Here is a 17,894-nt window from a genome sequence, read left to right on the forward strand (position 1 = left end):
CCTTCTTACACTTTCCCTGTCCTCTGCACTGGCACCTTGCTTGAAGATGAATCAAAGCTGACGAAATACTTGTCGAATGGCTGCTCTGTGGATGACACAGAACACAGCTGCAGACCCTGACTACCTGGCCCAAAATAGCAAATACTGTGGGCCATGGGGCTGTGGAAAGCTGAGGTGCCTCCCAGGGTCACAGCAGATGATTAAGAAAATTGGCTGAGAGATAGGATCGCACCAGCCCACAATAGCCTATGCATTTTTGTCCACGTTGGAGAGGCAGGACACAGCCAGGTCATTCCTGATAGACAAGACACAGCCACCCTAGACACAGAGTAGAACCCCCACAAGGCTGCTGCTCAGAATGCTCCTGTAAGCTCAGCTGCGATTTCAGGCCTGCTGGAGTAAGGTCTCAGGTTACACCAACTCCTCAGCTTCTCAGCTTTTAATGGGAGCTGCTTCTGGACAGGGACATCACCACCAGCCCATTAGTGAAGGAAATATTTGCCAGAGAGCGTCACCCTCCAGGAGGAGAATAACAACTGAAGGTCTGTATTTCATCTGTTCCAGGACTCTTTTAGCTTAGATGAATTCCTTAATCCTTCTTCTCTACCCGTAGGCTCAAAGAGTTGCAAATCTTCCACACACTCAGTATCTCTTTTAAGTTTAGAAATTGACCTAACAATAATGCCTCCTTGCAATGTCCTTGCAAGTGGCCTGGTATGCACTGCCTGGTTTGCCCACATGTCAATAATGTGAGGCCGGACATGGGGATTGTTTGGTTTGGAGATGTACTGAGTGATAAATAATGGAACGGCTACAACAGCTAACATTATACTAAACATTTTATTAAAAAGTAAGCCTCAGAACAACCGTATGAAGGGGGGAATGTCACTATCCCCAGTTTCAGATGAGCAAACTGAGGCTTAGAGGTGTTAAGAAACTTCCAAAGTCACCTAACTGGGAAGTGGTAAGACCGCGATTCAAACCCAGGAACGTTTGGCTTCTAAGCACAGACTCCTAATGCTCACAGTCCACTTCTACCCACATATTTATGAAATGTCTATCACTGTGCTACCTGCTGGAGACATATGGACAATTAAGGTGCCACCTTGTTGCTCAAGATTCCAACCTAGCCAGAGAAACAAACATTAGCATAATTTTTAATTACATATTACAGTGTGATATTTGTAATAATAAAAATTACATTTTCATTATAGGAATGGAAGGATGATGATTAATTCAGTCAATAAGGGAGGAACAGAGATTAGGGAAGGCATCACAGAGGAACATTCAAAAAATGAAACTTTATGATACAATTTCTTTTCTATTTTGAGTGTGTGATCTTTAACCATCATCCGTCCACACTGGCATCTATTGAATGAGTCATCCATCATCTGGGAAAGACCCAGGCAAAAGGGTCCCCTTCTCTGAACCCACGCTTTATAGGTCTCATATATCACAAACCCAAAATAGATTAATGTGTTAAAGAACTTGAGAGCATTTCTGTCACTCAGGATTCAGAACTCAGCATCGGCACAGCACAACCAATAACCCTAAACGCCACTCAGATGAGTAACACCATTCAGGCCCCAGAGAAACACTTCTCCACATCTCTTGTCCTGTGTCTGTGAATCAGAAGGAAGCCTTATCCAAATGCCATCCATGAAGATTTGTGGGTTGTGCCACTTCCAGCGCTGGAGATGGACACCTCCCTTTGGAGGATGGGCAGGATGTGAGCCCCAGATGAATTCAGATAAGAATTAAGGCAAATTAGTTAACTTACCTTATTCTTCCTCACAGATTGCATGAATGCACAGATTCATGCAAAGTGCAGTATCCTTTCCTAGGAATGCTGAGTGTCTATTTCTTGCTTCTCTCAGTGCTCCAATCTGTGATTCTGGAAGCAGTCAAAAATTAAGGCAGTATTCACAACAGCTACACATGATGGTTGGGAAATAGTTTGCAATATTAAACAAATCCTAATACTTTTAATTTGTATATTTGCAGGCCTATCCATAACATACAAAAAGCATGATATTAATTCTTTATGTTGGCCACATGCAGTCCTCAAAGGCTAGAATTGTATTAATAAATAGGTTTTATTTTATAAAAATATGTTTAAAGATTTAATTACATTTTCAAAAGATTAATTTTAATCTAAGTGATGTTGATTTTTAAAGTTGACACGAATTTATTATAAATTATATTTTGTCTTTTAGTTTCAATAGACTGTTTTGCAATTTTTATTTACATAAATATTCAGTCATAGAAAAACATTAGATGGTGCAATGAACTGAGTGTTATGTCTTGCCAAAAGTCATATGTTGAAACCCTAATCCCAGTGTGATGGTATTTCGAGGTGGGACCTTTGGGAGGTAATTAGGTCATGAAGGCAGAACCCTCAGGAATGGGATTAGTGTCCTCATAAGAAGATGCCAGAGAGCTGGCTAGCTCTCTTTCCACCTTGTGAGGATGCAACCAGAAGTCAGTAGTCCGCAACCTGGAAGAGGGCCCTCACCAGAAACCGACCAGACTAGCACCCTGATCTCAGACTTCCAGCCTCCAGAACAGTGAGGAATAAATTGTTGTTGATAAGCCAGCAATCTATGGTACTTTTTTATACAACCCAAACTGACTGAGACAGATGAGTTTGCTCCCCTCTTTAGCCTCACTCACTTATCTCCCTCAGGATCCCTCCTGGGCCAGCAAACAGCAGATTGGCCAGGTGTGGAGCCTCATCCACAGCACCTGGCTCAGCAGGAAGCATGTAAAAGGCCCCCAGGCCAGGACAGGAGGGGCCTCAGTTGCAAGCTATTTTCACTGCTACTACATATACTGCTCCGTGCCTCACTCTGTCTTGCTTTGACCTGGGCCTTCTGACTGTCTCCTGGTACTAACTATTCACCTGGCTTCCTGATCTGCTTTGACTGATAGCTTCAGTCACTGACCTCTTGAACCAGGTCTTTGCCAACCTTGCTTTGACATCACAACCCTTGCTTCCCCCCCACCAAGGATTTCCTGATATCCTTTGGCCTGCAATGATACAGGGAAATAAATATTAACATGTTTTTGAATTATACATTACAGTGTGATATCTGTAATGATAAAAATTACGTATAGGAATGAATCAAAGGATGGTTATTAATTCCGTCAATAAGGAAGGAAGAGAGATTAGGGAAGGCTTCCCAGAGAAACACTTATTAAATGGAACTTTATCTATGATTCAAATTATTTTCTATCTTAACTGTGTAATCTTTAGCCATCAACCATCCACACTGGCATCTACTAAATGAGTCATCCACCATCTGGGCAAGGCCCGGACAGAAGGGTTCCCTTCTCTGAGCCCATGCTTTAACAGGTCTCACATATCACAACCCCCCAAAAAATTAATGTATTAAAGAACATAAAGTAATATGAATATATACTTCAAAAATCAGAGCTCTCCCCCCTCCCTTATCCACTCCCCAAGAATATACAGAGAATGGCCATCTTCATCACTCATTTCACATAAATCATTGTAGAAACTACCCTGATCCTAGCTTCACCCTCTGCCCTTCAGGATAATTCATAAAAAGTATTAAGCACTGAAATCATCCAGTTCAAACGCTGTCTTTTTACAATTGTAGAAACTGAGACACAAGGAGAGGAAATGACTTTCCCATGATCACCCAGCAAGTGAACTGAGACTAGAGCCAGTCTCCAAGCTCCAAGCCCACATCCACACTCTGGTTCCAAAATGCCACGTATCCAGATAATTATGTGGCATTCCAGCAGCACCGCACCCTAATCAATCTCCACATGACACCCCATAGGGCAGTTATTGTGAATTGTGGGGGGAAGAAGTTGGATGCTGGGTGTGCAAAGGAAAAGCAAGGGAGGTTGTTTCATAAATGACACAATGGCACGCTCCAAAGTTGAGTTGCAGGGCTTCCGCTGCCCTGAGAGACTGCATGCCTTTCTGGAGACTAAACATTTTCACAGTTCCTCTGGCCCAAGGGTTATTTTCTTGTCGGAAGAAATGGAAAAATTCCCCACACGGATGGCAAGAAAAATAACTTCAGCTTGACTAATCCAGAGACAAATCTTCTTCTGAAGTCGCAAAAGGATAGAATTGGAGGGGAGCAAACATTTCTTTTAAATAAACACAGAATATTTCTTTCTTTGCTTTGTTTTAGAGACAGAGTCTCACTTGTTGCCCAGGCTGGAGTGCAGTGGCATGCAGTTACGGACCACTGCAGCCTCAAACTCCTGGGCTCAAGTGGTCCCCCTGCCTCATCCTTCCAAAGTGCTGGGATTATAGGTGTGAGCCACCATGTCCAGCCCCACAGAATGTTTCTTCTGGGTTTCTTTTTATTTGCTCATGCCTAAGAACCCCTAACTGGCTCCTTAGAGAAAGGCCGGGTCCCATGGGTCAGAGGAGAAACTGGGTGGGCATGAGCCTACAGGAGAAGCCCCAGCTCACTGGAGCTCCCTGTCTGGCCAAGGCTGTTAGGAGCTGTGTCTCACAGGGCCTGGGCTGAGAGGGAGATGTGCCTTCTCGCAGAATCCCCCGCATACCCAGATGAGCCCTCCCTAGAGATGGGACTATCAACTGTCCAAGACCCTGTTCATTACTTATCTTCAAAACGTGCCTCCTCTTCTTAATGAATGAATGCCTTTGGCACCAAGAGTTCTTTGGTTACAACTTGTTTCTTAAAATCAAAATAACTTAGGTTGATTTTATCAATTGCATAACTTACTAATTTTTTATCTGATTTTTCTCAGTTCTTTAGCTAAAGAAAAATTCAAATTAGTATCTATGTTTAAAATATTTCTTCTACAAAGCCTGGACAACATAGAAAGACCCAATCTCTACAAAAAATTAAATAAGTAGCCGGGCATGGTGGTATGCACATGCAGTCCCAGCTACTCAGGAGGCTGAGGTGAGAGGTTCACTTGAGTCCAGGAGTTCAAGACTGCAGTAAGCAAAGACTGTGCCACTGCACTCCAGCCTGGGTGACAGAGCGAGACCTCATCTCTAAAATATATTAAAAAGGGAAAAAATATAACTGTTGGAAAACACTGAAATTGTCAATGACTGCAGGTATCCTTGAAAACATTTCTCCTGTGAGATTAAGTAAATCATCTATATGTTCATGGCATCCAGGTACTTTCTAACTACAAAAGTATAACACAGTGTGAGATGACAGGTTCAAATCCAAACTCCATCCTATTACTTTCAGAGACTACCTTTGATTTTGTAGCATCTCCTAGTTTTTCAAATCTATCAAAGACCCTAATTTTCCAAGCATTCATCCCAAAAGTAAATTCTCCAAAAAAAAACAAAAGGACATACGTCACCCAAAAATTATGCAGATTGATCCTGAGCTCTTCCTCTCAGGAAGCTTCTGGCCTCTCAGACCACCCTCATCACCCCAATGTTCAGGTCTTGGGACAATTTTTCGAAAACAATTTCTTTACATAATGTTCACCATTGTGAGCAGAACTGGCATGAATCTTTGCACCTCACTGGAGCTATAAGAATTGTCTCTATTGGAAATGCTTCTGAATTAAATCAGCTGGGCTTCAATTCCTCACAAGCCAAGCTCAGTGTGATGTCTCATGTTGGTCCATTTTTGTGGCTTCCTTTCCTTCTCCCCAAGGCTTTTATGACCCATGAGAAAATGGGGGCAAGACCTCTAGTTGTGGTCCACTGTGGTCACTGTTAGTCCCTGGTCCAAGCTGTGGGGTCCATTCAAAGGTAGGCTGCTCCACAAATACGTCCACAACCAGCATGCCAAGCTCAACTACGGACAGAAGCCAACTCTACAGGTGCCATGGTCCTTAAGCTTTCAGGCAGCCATCCCACCCCCAGTTCTGCCACCCTCACAGAGCTCAGCGCAGGGTTGTTGCACAAGTATTGACAGATTGGGTGAAACCCACCTTGTTTCTTTCAGCTGTCTCACATCTGACTCATTACCATTTCAGAAACTAAAATACGGCTCCCAAAAACAATGGCCATGCTCATCCCATGGGCAAATGCACCTTGCTACAAATTTGTCTATTTTGATGGTTGAAACAATTTGTTATGTGCTTGTTAGGCACCACCAAAGATTAAAAGAAATAGATGACATGACCACTACTCCTAAAGACTTTTCTTTTCTAGTTGGGAAGGTATGTACCCATGGGAACGTTTAAGGTTAATAATAGTACAAAATAACAATGAAAGTAAAATCTCAGGACACATTGGCACATCTCATTGGATTCTCGGAGCAATCCTGGGCGACAGGTATTACAATTTCCCATTTTGTAGGTGAGGAAACTGAGGCGTATACCATCCTCCCATAAGCCTTGCCTCTGGAGGGGGAAACTAACCTGGGGCCAGAGGGGGCATGCCTAGCTATTACCCCCTGCTGTCTTGCTCTCTACCCTCTGTGACCTGCAAACTTGTATACAACACACATGTATACACACACACACACACACACACACACACTACAACCCTACCTTATTGGAACATCTGACTCTGTAATGATCTATAAAAGTTTTATTGTTCCTTCTTTTAGAAAGTTGCTGGATCTCCCTAGCACTTGTAAATAATGTGTGCTCCAGCCCCTATCTCCGCCCTGTCCCTAATCATAGGCACCCAGTGGGTAATTATCCAAAAGCCAACAAGGAAGCAACAAGAATCCCATGAGGAAGCTCAGTCAGAGGATTCTTCTGAGGTCACAGACCTCCATCCATGGGTGGTGGACCCTTCGACCCTTCTGCCCCAACCTGTCAAGGACACAATTGCCACAGCCCATGTGAGAGGCACTCTGGTTTTCCAGCCTCATCCCCCACTCTGCCCGTCAGTCTCCCCAGTATATCAAATGACTTCCCACTATTTCCTGAACATACCCCCTCCCCAGGCTTGGGAGTGTGTCCTTTCCTCCTCCTGGAGTGCTCTTCTCTCAAGTAATGCTTGTCTAATTACTGCTCAGACTACAAAAACTAGGCCTAAATATCACCTCCTCCTTCAATCCTTTCCTGATTTTCTCCATCCATATATGAGCTTGCCTTTCTCTGAAACACCATAAAATTACAAGTGGATCATCTAAAGGTGTTCATCTCTATCTGCTTCTTATTACAGAAGCATATTTGCAGATTTGTCTTAGGGGATAGGAGTCAGAGTTCTGAGTCTGTCCAACCTCTGGCATTTATGACCCATGCAAAATTGGGAAACTGAGCCACAAGAAAGTCATCTATAAAATGGGGTTTCATGAGGATAAAATGAGACAGCAAAGAGAAAGCACTTCATAAACAAAAACGGGCTTTACTCATGTTACGCTTAACCTCTCTCTGCCTCAGTTGGCACGTCCATAAAAACATGTGTAGTGATATGTCTCCCGCTTGGATTTGCTGTGAGGATTTGATGAGGTTGTGTATGTAAGGCAAAGTGAGCACAGTCCCCCGCCTCCATCTCTGGCCCTGTCCATGTCATAGCAGAGCTTGGACTGGAGACCCCGCATTACATTTTTCACTCTGACCATGATGTTGTGCAGGATTTAGGATGCTACTGTGAACACTCTTTCATGGGGGTGACATTTGGAATCTGGGCAGCAATTCCAATGCTCTGTAATAATAATAATTATCATAAACAGTTGGTGGTCCCTGCATCCAGGAAATTAGTTTTTAGGGGCCAAGTCTGTGCTGTGAGGGAACATGCCCCTCCCTCAGAGGTAGAGACTGCAGAGCATGTGTGTCTATAAAACCACAGCTAATCCTCAGAGCCAGATGAAAGAACTGCCTTCCTGAGTGGCCAGCTGCGGCATCGGAGCCAGAAATGCCCCATAGAGGCAGTTTGGGAAGCATCAGCCCTAGTGCTCCATGAGCCACGTGACTGAATTGCAACTTTGATGCGGGAAGGTGAATAATAAATCAGGCTAGACATTGGGTCAAGGATCTGCATCTGAGAAGAAAAGGAAATGATAAACTATCAGAGTTGGAAGGAACCAGCTCAGACGAACATCTTTGCTGCAAACTTCCAAGACCCTCCCTTCCCCCCTTTCTCTTCTTCTTTTCAGGGCTGGGTCCCACACCCTTTTAGCATCATATGTCCCTAAACCCTCCAGCCACAGTTGACATGACTGAGAGTGGACCAAGCTGGGCCAGTCGAATTCTCTCTCCTGGAATTCTGGAATTGGAAACTGGACACTGGTCAGCTTCTGTTGGGATCTTTACCCAGGAAGACTCACTTTCATGGATGGAATATAGACTGGAAGCCAGACAAGTGAGAAGAGTATGGGAAACGCATGCCTCATTCCAAGAGAAACAGCTCAAGCAGGCAGCCCTGCATGAGGAGCACTACAAGAAAAAAAAAAAAACCACGGCCGGGCGCGGTGGCTCACGCTTGTAATCCCAGCACTTTGGGGGACCGAGGCTGGTGGATCATGAGGTCAGGAGATCGAGACCACGGTGAAACCCCATCTCTACTAAAAATACAAAAAAAATTAGCCGGGCGTGGTGGTGGGCGCTTGTAATCCCAGCTACTCGGAGAGGCTGAGGCAGGAGAATGGCGTGAACCCGGTAGGCGGAGCTTGCAGTGAGCTGAGATTGCGCCACTGCACTCCAGCCTGGGCGACAGAGCAAGACTCCGTCTCAAAAAAAAAAAAAAAAAAAAAAAAACCACTCACTGAAGACACACAACCTCTCTTGCCTCATCACTTTAGTGAAGTAACAGAGTGCCTTGCATGCATAGGTGCTACTGAATATAAGTTTATTGACACTTATTAATAATCAAAAACAAGTGGGGATGTAATCACAGTGTAGATTTGAGGGAGAAACAAAGAGCCACTGAGCTCCTTAAAATCAGGGGCCAGGTTTATATAAAGCTGAAATGCAGGAAAAAACTAGCCAGAATGGTGGTCAGCTGTAGGGGGAATAATATGTGGAAGGGGGCACAAGGGGCTTCTGGAATGTTCTGATTCCTGATCTGGGTGCTGGTTACAAGGGCCCGTTGGGCTTGTGAAAATTCAGTGAGCTATATGAGTATGACATACGCACATCTCTGTATGTATGGTACATGTCAATAAAAAGTTTAATGGTACAAAAAACAGGAGTCAGGTCTTGACTTACCCAGAGCCCACCTGATACAGGCCTGGCAGGAATTCAAGGTTCCATCTCCCTAGCATTTTCATACAAGCAATATCTGATTAAAATAAATAACCAAACTGGCCTGGAAGAAAATAGGAATCAGAAAGCCAAGTCAGAGAAGGGCAGCATTGTGCTCAGAGGAATTCAGGGGGTAGAAAAAGAACTCGTTGCCAAGAAGACAATCCCAAATGATGCGATAACAGTAATGTGTTTGGGCTAACGTTTTATACACAGACCCACAAACAAACGCACATATGTGTGTCCATGTGTACACATGCCTTGGAACTTTTGATAAATTTATAACCATTATAAAGAGAATATTTAACTTTTCTACATGGTAGGCACTGCGCTTTACATTCATTAGATAGCTCAATCATGATAATCACCTGTTGAAATGGGTACTATTATTATCCCCATTTTTCAGATGAAGAAATCAAGGTTCAAAGAGGTTGTGACTTGGCTGTCACCCTGGTAATAAATGGGAAAATTAGGTTGGTCTAACTGCAAAACCTATGCTTTTAAAATAACACTTTCCAACTCCCCAAAAACATACAGACACAGATATTGGCACCTCAGCGCCTCTGTGTGAAATATAAGACAGGATACATTCCATTTCGTTCATCAATGCCTTCAATGGCTAACACATCCAACAGCAAGACAAGTGAGCTTGTTTCTTTCAAGGTGTAAATAGGAGACGGCTAATTTGCCGATCATTTTCTCATATGTGAATGTTGGAGAGGAAGCGGCAGACACGGCGGTTCTGCTAGCACACTTAAACCTCCTAACAATTTGATGAGGTACATATTCTTATCTCTAGTTTATGGAGGGAGAAACTGAGGCTGCATGCGATTAAGGGCCTTCATCAGATCCTTGCCTGGCTGACTCCAAAGCCCAAGAAGGCATGTTCACTCCCAAACAAGGCAACCTATATCCTTGTGTTAACCTCTGAAGTGGCCTCACTGTGTCACTGGGTTGGACAGGAGGGCTCATGTATGATGGGGCCTCGCGCTAGGCCAGACGTGCTCAGTGACTGGGCTGTCACTCTCAGGGCATCTGCTTGTCCTGGCTTCTGGCAATACCAGAGTGCTCAGGTCGACCAGCTCAGCAGGTGCCCAGAAATGATGACACCGAGGAGAAAACCCACCCTGGGCTCCCTGTCATGGAGGAACCCAGGAAGCCAGGGAACAGCCATCAGCACATGTGCCTTGGAGAAATTTGAATGAAGACCGAGAAGTCACAAGCCAAACCAGCTTCTTCGGAAGGGAGAAGGACATGAGAAGTACATCATGCCAGCCATGAGCTCACCGTCCTTACTCAGAGTTCAAGGCTGATGAGAGGGAGCAGAGGTAAGGCCGCAGTGACCCCTGCCTTCTCTCTTCTCAAGCTGAGAAGATCCTGTCTGCTGGCTTTCCTATTGTTGTTAACAATGTATAACTACAAGATATCGTGACTGTACTTTTTTAACGCACTTAGGAACAATTGTTCACTCAGTAAATATGTGTGGTGGGCCTACTCCCATCAGTCATCGGGAGGGGAGACGTAGTCTATTGGTTAAGAACGTGGACTCTGCTGCCTGTCTAAAGAGTTCAGTCCTAGCTTCATCCAAGCCTCATCTAGTGGGGGTCTGCGGCTATGATTACTTGTGTTATGACTCAGTGGAAGTCCTAAGGTGAGTGCTGGTGAGGAGCATGCCTTCTAGGAGAGGCTTTAGGACAAGTACGCAAGTACCTTGTGATGGTGAAGTACCTCGTGATGGTGAAGACAGAACAGGCAGAATCTGGTATGTAACTTAACAGGTAATTCAGAGTCACAAGCACTATTCCTTTCAAAACTGTCTCTTTGGGAGGCCTCTTATTTACATGTAAAGCATTGTTGTGGATGGCTAAAGGAGCTTTTAGGCAAGCTTATTAACTTATTATTATTATTATTATTATTATAAAAGTAGAACATGCTCATTTTTCAAACATTGGAAAATAAAGAATTTCTGAAATTACTAACAACTCCATCATCCAAAACAATGACAGTCAACATTTTGCTGTCTGTTTTTTTATTTGGATTTGTTTCCAAAAGCATTTTTTAGCTCCACATTTGGAGCTGCTATTCCTTTAGACTCTGTAGCACATTCTTTTTTTGTTTTTTGTTTTTGTTTTCTTGAGATGGAGTCTCACACTGTCGCCTGGACTAGAGTGCAGTGGCACGATCCTGGTTCACTGCAACCTCCGCCTCTCGGGTCCAAGCAATTGTCCTGCCTCAGCATCCCAAGTAGCTGGGATTATAGGCATGCACCACCATGCCTGGCTAATTTTATATTTTTAGTAGAGACAGGGTTTCATCATGTTGGCCAGACTGGTCTCGAACTCCTGACCTCGTGATTCACCCGCCTCGGCCTCCCAAAGTGCTGGAATTACAGGCGTGAGCCACTGTGCCCAGCCTGTAGCACATTCTTTTGACTTTGCCTGGTGAAGCAAATCTTCTTTATCCTCTGAAGGTAGGTTGGAGTTTTAGAAACATCCGTAAGTCGTCAGGAACCAGGTGTGGCAAACTTAATAAATGATCAAGCTGGAGGCATGGTGCTTGATCATTTATTAAGTTTGCCACACCTGGTGTGGTCCAAACACAAGATGGTAAAGCAATGAAGCTAATTTTACTGGGTGGCTTGTAAAAGACCACTAACAACAGTTCCAGTAGGTCGTTTGAAATTTGGGTTTGCCACAAGCAATAACCTAGAAATAAAGGATCCCACAGCGGGCCAGAATTCCACGTTGTTCACTTTTAAATTTCTGGTGCCAAATTTTATGCCTGACAAATAGTAGGCACTGAAAACCAGCTGGGTGTCCCAAAGGAAACTACTTGATTTTTATGTTAGTTTTTACTTGCTGAGAGGCTTTGACTTATGTACACGCCAAAGTGGATTTTTCTTCCTTTAAGAGACTCAGGCAATTATAAACCCCCCAAACTTTTCTGTAATACACTCAAGAATATAGTTTTAAATAACAATGAAGGGAAAATAGGAGATTATTAATACTTTATATAATTCACAAATATATTCTACTTTAAAAATTAAACCATAAAGATATATCTATACTCCTTTTTGAAGACCATATCTGATCCTAGCACCCCTCCTACCTCTTCAAAGGAAGTGAATTCAGTTATCAAATTAATAGTAACTTCCCACATCGTGTGTGTGTGTGTGCGTGAGTGTGTGTAATCATACGCATATATGACATATATTGCATATATATATAATACATATCGGGCCAGGCGCAGTGGCTCACGCCTGTAATCCCAGCACTTTGGGAGGTCGAGGCGGGCAGATCACGAGGTCAAAAGATCGAGACCAACCTGGCCAACATGGTGAAACCCCATCTGTACTAAAAATACAAAAATCAGCTGGGCGTGGTGGCACACACCGGTAGTCCCAGCTACTCGGGAGGCTGAGGCAGGAGAATCGCTTGAACCCAGGAGGCGGAGGTTGCAGTGAGCTGAGATCACGCCACTGCACTCCAGCCTGGAGACAGAACGAGACTCCATCTCAAAAAATAAATAAAATAAAAAATATTTTTAAAAATATGTGTCATTTTTAACTAAATTACATTACCATATGTATGATTTTACTGCTTACATTTTTTGCCCAACTAAAGCAAAACTGATCATGGTGACAAAATCCATTTCAATATATAAATTCTGATTTCCTTCCTTTTAAAATAAACTCTTGATTTCATACCAGGACTTCTACAGCGTTTGGGAGAATTTAGAGTTGCCAGAGAAATCAGCAGAGGCACATAAGAACTTCCACACTGGGTCAGCCCTAGGATTTAGCAGCCCAGCATTGTACATCTGACAGTGATGCCAAGGAATGCTGTGGATGGATGGGCTGATGTCAAACTCCAGGATTAGAGACATCCTAAGACATTCTCATTATCCTTCATGACCCACGGTGCATCTGTCCTCCACGAATGTATCAAGCTTCTTGATAACATATTTCTATTTCCAGCTTGTACCATTTTTATGGGCTAATGGGCTCCATGAGTTATATCTGCTAGGAGAGGGGTTTGCCTTCCCTTTACTGTCATCTCATCTGAAACATTTGACCTGACTTTGTCTCTCACCTTCACCTATTTTCAGGGATATCAAAAGAGGACTTTGCTTTGGGAAAAATATGTGTAGACATGCTTTTGTTGCTTCCATCTGGCAAGGACAGTAGAAAGATTGAAACTGGAAGCCTTGGGGAAGAAGGAACCACAGAATTATAAAATAAAACAAGCAAACAAACAACAAAAAAAGAAACTGTGAGCCAAGGGTAGATGGATGGCATCAAGGTAGACAGATCCAGTGGTTTTATTCTAACTTCTTCCCAGGGAAGATGTCACACTTCTCAGCCAGGATCTATAATAGCCCCACAGCTTAGGAAGGAACAATAAGAGGTAGAAATGAAATGGCTCCCAAAAGAAAAACCTCCCTTGGGTGGTATTTTAGGACATTAGCTCAAGCTGCCTTGTCCTCAGTCATCTCAGTGGCATTTAAGTAGCCCCTTGGGTTACAGATCACGGCAGGTGCTGGGAAGTGAAGAAGGCCATGCTAAAAATACAAGCCTCTTCTGGAACTCTGCCGGCAGCCCTGATGGAACTCCCTCCTCAAGCAGCAGTACCTCAGCAAAAGAACAGAGTTTCCTCTGCCTTAAGCAGTAAGAAAAGTCTGGCTTCTTCCTCCACTGAAGTTCCTGAGGTAGAATGGTCCTCAGGAGAAAATACTCAGAGAAGCATTTCTATTGAGGAATAGCAATTTCTATCAAAGTAAGAAAACGGGTTCTCTTAAGAACTCAGGGTCCCAGAAGAAAGTGCTAAACCCTGGGGTAAAAGGTTTTGCTTTTAGTGCATTCATCCTGATGCTGTCATGAGAGGTGAGTAGGAGGAGATAACGAACTCGTAAGTGCTTTTTAAACTATACATATATAAGGGAATATCACCATTCTTGAGACAGCTAAATTCCCCCACATATAGAGCTTGATTAAACCTACATGTTAACCAATTAAACCTTGAGGGAACGAGTTTTGCTAGTCTGCCAAGAAAGGGTCTTTACAAAACCAAAAGAAAGTCCATTGCTTACTTTCAGTAACCTAGGCCCACCCGTAGCCCTCTAAATCAAATAACCTCCACTGAGAATTAAGCTGTTAACACTAGGTCTGGCATAGGTGTGGAAACAAAAGTTTAGAAATCCTAATTTTGAACTTACCTAACACGGCTGCCTCCTAGAGCCTGAGTGGGTTGCAGTGAGACCTCAAGTAGAGGAGAGGCACCTGGGCCATCCGCCTCCATGGGCTTTTTTTTTTTTTTTTTTTTTTTTTTTTTTGCATAGAGTTTCATGGTCTGCAAAGTAAGAGTGGGGCTTTACTTGCCATTCAGGAGGTTGCAAAGGTCACTTCCACATATGTTCCTATTAAGGACATCAGCAGAAACTTGAGAAGCAAATATAAAAATATAAAAATGAACAGGTGGCATTCAACAGGAAAAGAATGCAGGGTTTGCCGGGAAGTCATGATTGAAACCAGTCCAAGGCTCCGACGTGGCCCTCAAGGCTCTGGACCGCGAAGTCTGTACACACACTTTCGTTTCTGCACAGGCTGGGTCTTAAGGAGGCACTAGATGCTGTTTTGCCCCAAATTTTGTCTTCATTTTGCCCCCAAACATACTGCCTGGGTTAACTGGTGGCTCATTCCTTTGCAAACCCAAGGGTTTTTAGGGAATCGAGTGTAGATATCTATTGAACTCCTGAACTACCTCAAATCCTCCGTTAAAGCTACTGGGAATAAAATTAACATACTCACCTTTCTATCTTCAAGATGTCCTTATTATCCCTCCTTTGGTCATAAACACAAGAGTGGAAAAAGATTTTGTTGGCTTAACAACATTTTCTTACTAGGTTCTCCCATCACTGAGAGTGGGTGGGAGGGTTTAGGAGCCCAGGCTTCTGTAGTGAGCTGGCCCATGCAGGCCAGGGCAACCCTTCAATCTTAGCCTCGTTAGTATCATGTTTTAACCACGTTCTGCATGTAGAAAAGACCTTAACGGCTCCCCCGCTTCCCCTTATAATGTATTGCTTTTAAACATGAACTACAGCCAGGCGCGGTGGCTCACGGCTGTAATCCCAGCACTTTGGGAGGCCCAGGTGTGCAGATCACCTGAGGTCAGGAGTTCGAGACCAGCCTGGCCAACATGGTAAAACCCCATCTCTACTAAAAATACAAAAATTAGCTGGGTGTGGTGGCGCAAACCTGTAATCCCAGCTATTCGGGAAGCTGAGGCAGGAGAATCGCTTGAACCCGGGAGGTGGAGGTTGCAGTGAGCGGAGATAGTGCCACTGCATTCCCACCTAGGCAACAGAGCAAGACTCGGTCTCAAAAATAATAATAATAAAAATAACATAAAATAAATATGAAATCAAACTGAACCTAAAAAAGGCTGGGAATGAATGAATGAAAAGAGCATTGTTACTGAGAGTTCAGATATCTGCATTTTTGTCCCTGCACTGCCACCTCCCAGCTGAGTGTTCTTGAACTAGTTACTGCGCTTGGTGTGTGTGGTTTTGTTTTGGTTTAGGTTTTTTTTCTTTTCAAGACAGGATCTCATTCTGTCACCCAGGCTAGAGTACAGTGGCGTTCATTGCAACCTCAAACTCCTGGGTTCAAGCAATCCTCCTGCCTCAGGCTGCCGAGTAGCTGGAACCACAGGTGTGAATCACCATGCCCAGCTAATTTTGAAATTTTTTTGTAGAGATTGGGGAAAGCTCTACAAATTTGCCCAGGCTGGTTTTGAACTCCTGGCTTCAAGTGATCCTCCTGCTTTGGCCTCCCAAAGTGCTGGTATTACAAGCATGAGCCACTGTGCTCGGCCTGGTTTTCTCATGCACAGAGTGAAAATCAGAGAATTCATCCTGATGCTGTCATAAGAGGTTAGGAGGAGGAGGTAATGAAAGTGCTTTATAAACTATACAAACATGAAGGAATATCGCCTTTCTTAAGACAGCTAAATCCCCCCACATTTGGAGCTTGATTAAATCTACACTGAGTTGCTACTGTTGAGAGACAGACAATAAGAGGTAAGGCAGGGAAACTCCTATGTCTTTTGTTTTCTTTTTGTACTGGGACAATCATTTTGCTCATGCAAACATTCCAGGTAATAAGCGTGCTCAAGGGCCTCTCCGAAGAATCAGGACCAGCTGTGTGTTACTAAACAATAAAGGCAGGCAAGCCTTGAAAATGGCCTAAAGACCTTTCTCAGAGATCCAGACCAGCCCCACCCCCCGCCCCCAGGAAGCACAGCATATTTTCTGTGAGGCCTTGACGGTAGCATCACAAACCCTTGGGAAACAAAACTCCCCAGTGTACGAGGAGAGCATGCCATATCTTGTTCCGGGGACACTGAGCCGTGAGCATAAAACGCTGCATTCCAAAACCCAGTGGAAGAAGCAATTGTCTCTCTGTTTAATTATAGATTCTTCACTTTCCCTTAATTGCTTCAGTCAGCACTGTTGACCCTGGGGGAGTCACAGTACATAGGCAGGGCTATTGCTGTTAAACAAGGGGTGACTATCAGGTAATGAGGTTTTCATTTTGTTTTTTCAAACAAACATACTCTGATGTACATATTCAAGTGAGCATTCCTGTTAAAGGTGTCACATTGAGAAATGATGCTCATGTTGACTCTCCTTTGTAACCAAATATTGATAAATGTAGTATGACACATACAAGTGCTTTATGGAAGGAAAAAGGCAGTATATTTAATATTAAAGCTTTCCTAGAAAACCCAAGATATGTGATCCTCATAACTATAGAAGGCCCCAGATGACCAACTGAGCTGATGGTCATGCCATGGGAAATACACATTAAATGGCTCCTAAAGAGAGGGTTCTTCCTGCATCATGCATAGACACTTTTCCTACAGAAAAAGATCCATGTCTTTTGTCTACTTCCCTGGATCCCATAAGCCCTAAATGTCTTGCACACAAAAGGTGTCCAATAAATATTTGGAGACTTTTGTCTTACCCTATCACAATACTTATATTCATTCTTCATGAAATAAGATACAGAGCCCATATTTTGAATGGAAACAAGATCTTTTGAACCTAGATTTGTTACTTTCCCTTCCCAGACTTACTTGTAAGTCAATAAGAAAGTTGGACTTGTCAGTCATAAAAAAAAAATCGTTCAACAAACATTCATTGAGAAATGACTGAATACCAAGCATTGGAGAAATGTGGAAATTCCAAGCATGTTCGTGGTGTTCACATAGAGCCTCTAGGCCAAGAATGTTGAATGTTGTGCAGGCTGTCATGCCACCATGATTTGGTAAGCTTTTTACTTTCAAGGAATATAGACTCGCTTATGTAACCTTAAGAAATACAGGGGTTTACTATAAGGACCCCTGGAACTGAAATTTGGTCATATTCTCCCAATCTCTTTCTCTAAATGGTGCTTCTGTTTATCTTGATATGCCTGCTTCATTCTCTCTCTATAATCACTTCGCTGCTTTTTCATAACTTAGCTGATGCATGCCTATTGTGCTGTATTAGTCAGGAGAAGCTAGTTACGCTTCAGTAACAAACAACCCCCAATCTCAGTGGCCTAAAATAACAAAGATTTATATCTTGTTCTCACTACATGTCCACCAAGGGTTAGTTGGGGGGAAAGAGGGAGCCACTTGAAAACCCACAATGATAGAGCAGCCACAGTCTTGAAAAATGAACATGGTTAGATGTGGGCTCTTTAAGTATCCACCAGAAATCAT

At 43.4% G+C, this 17,894-nt stretch overlaps 1 pseudogene; it reads left to right on the plus strand.

Moving 5' to 3' along the window:
* LOC100597655 overlaps positions 1 to 17,894 on the plus strand; it is an 86,549-nt pseudogene that overhangs the window by 65,922 nt on the left and 2,733 nt on the right.

Source organism: Nomascus leucogenys, chromosome 6 (assembly GCF_006542625.1).
Source record: "Nomascus leucogenys isolate Asia chromosome 6, Asia_NLE_v1, whole genome shotgun sequence".
Lineage (NCBI taxonomy): Eukaryota > Metazoa > Chordata > Mammalia > Primates > Hylobatidae > Nomascus > Nomascus leucogenys.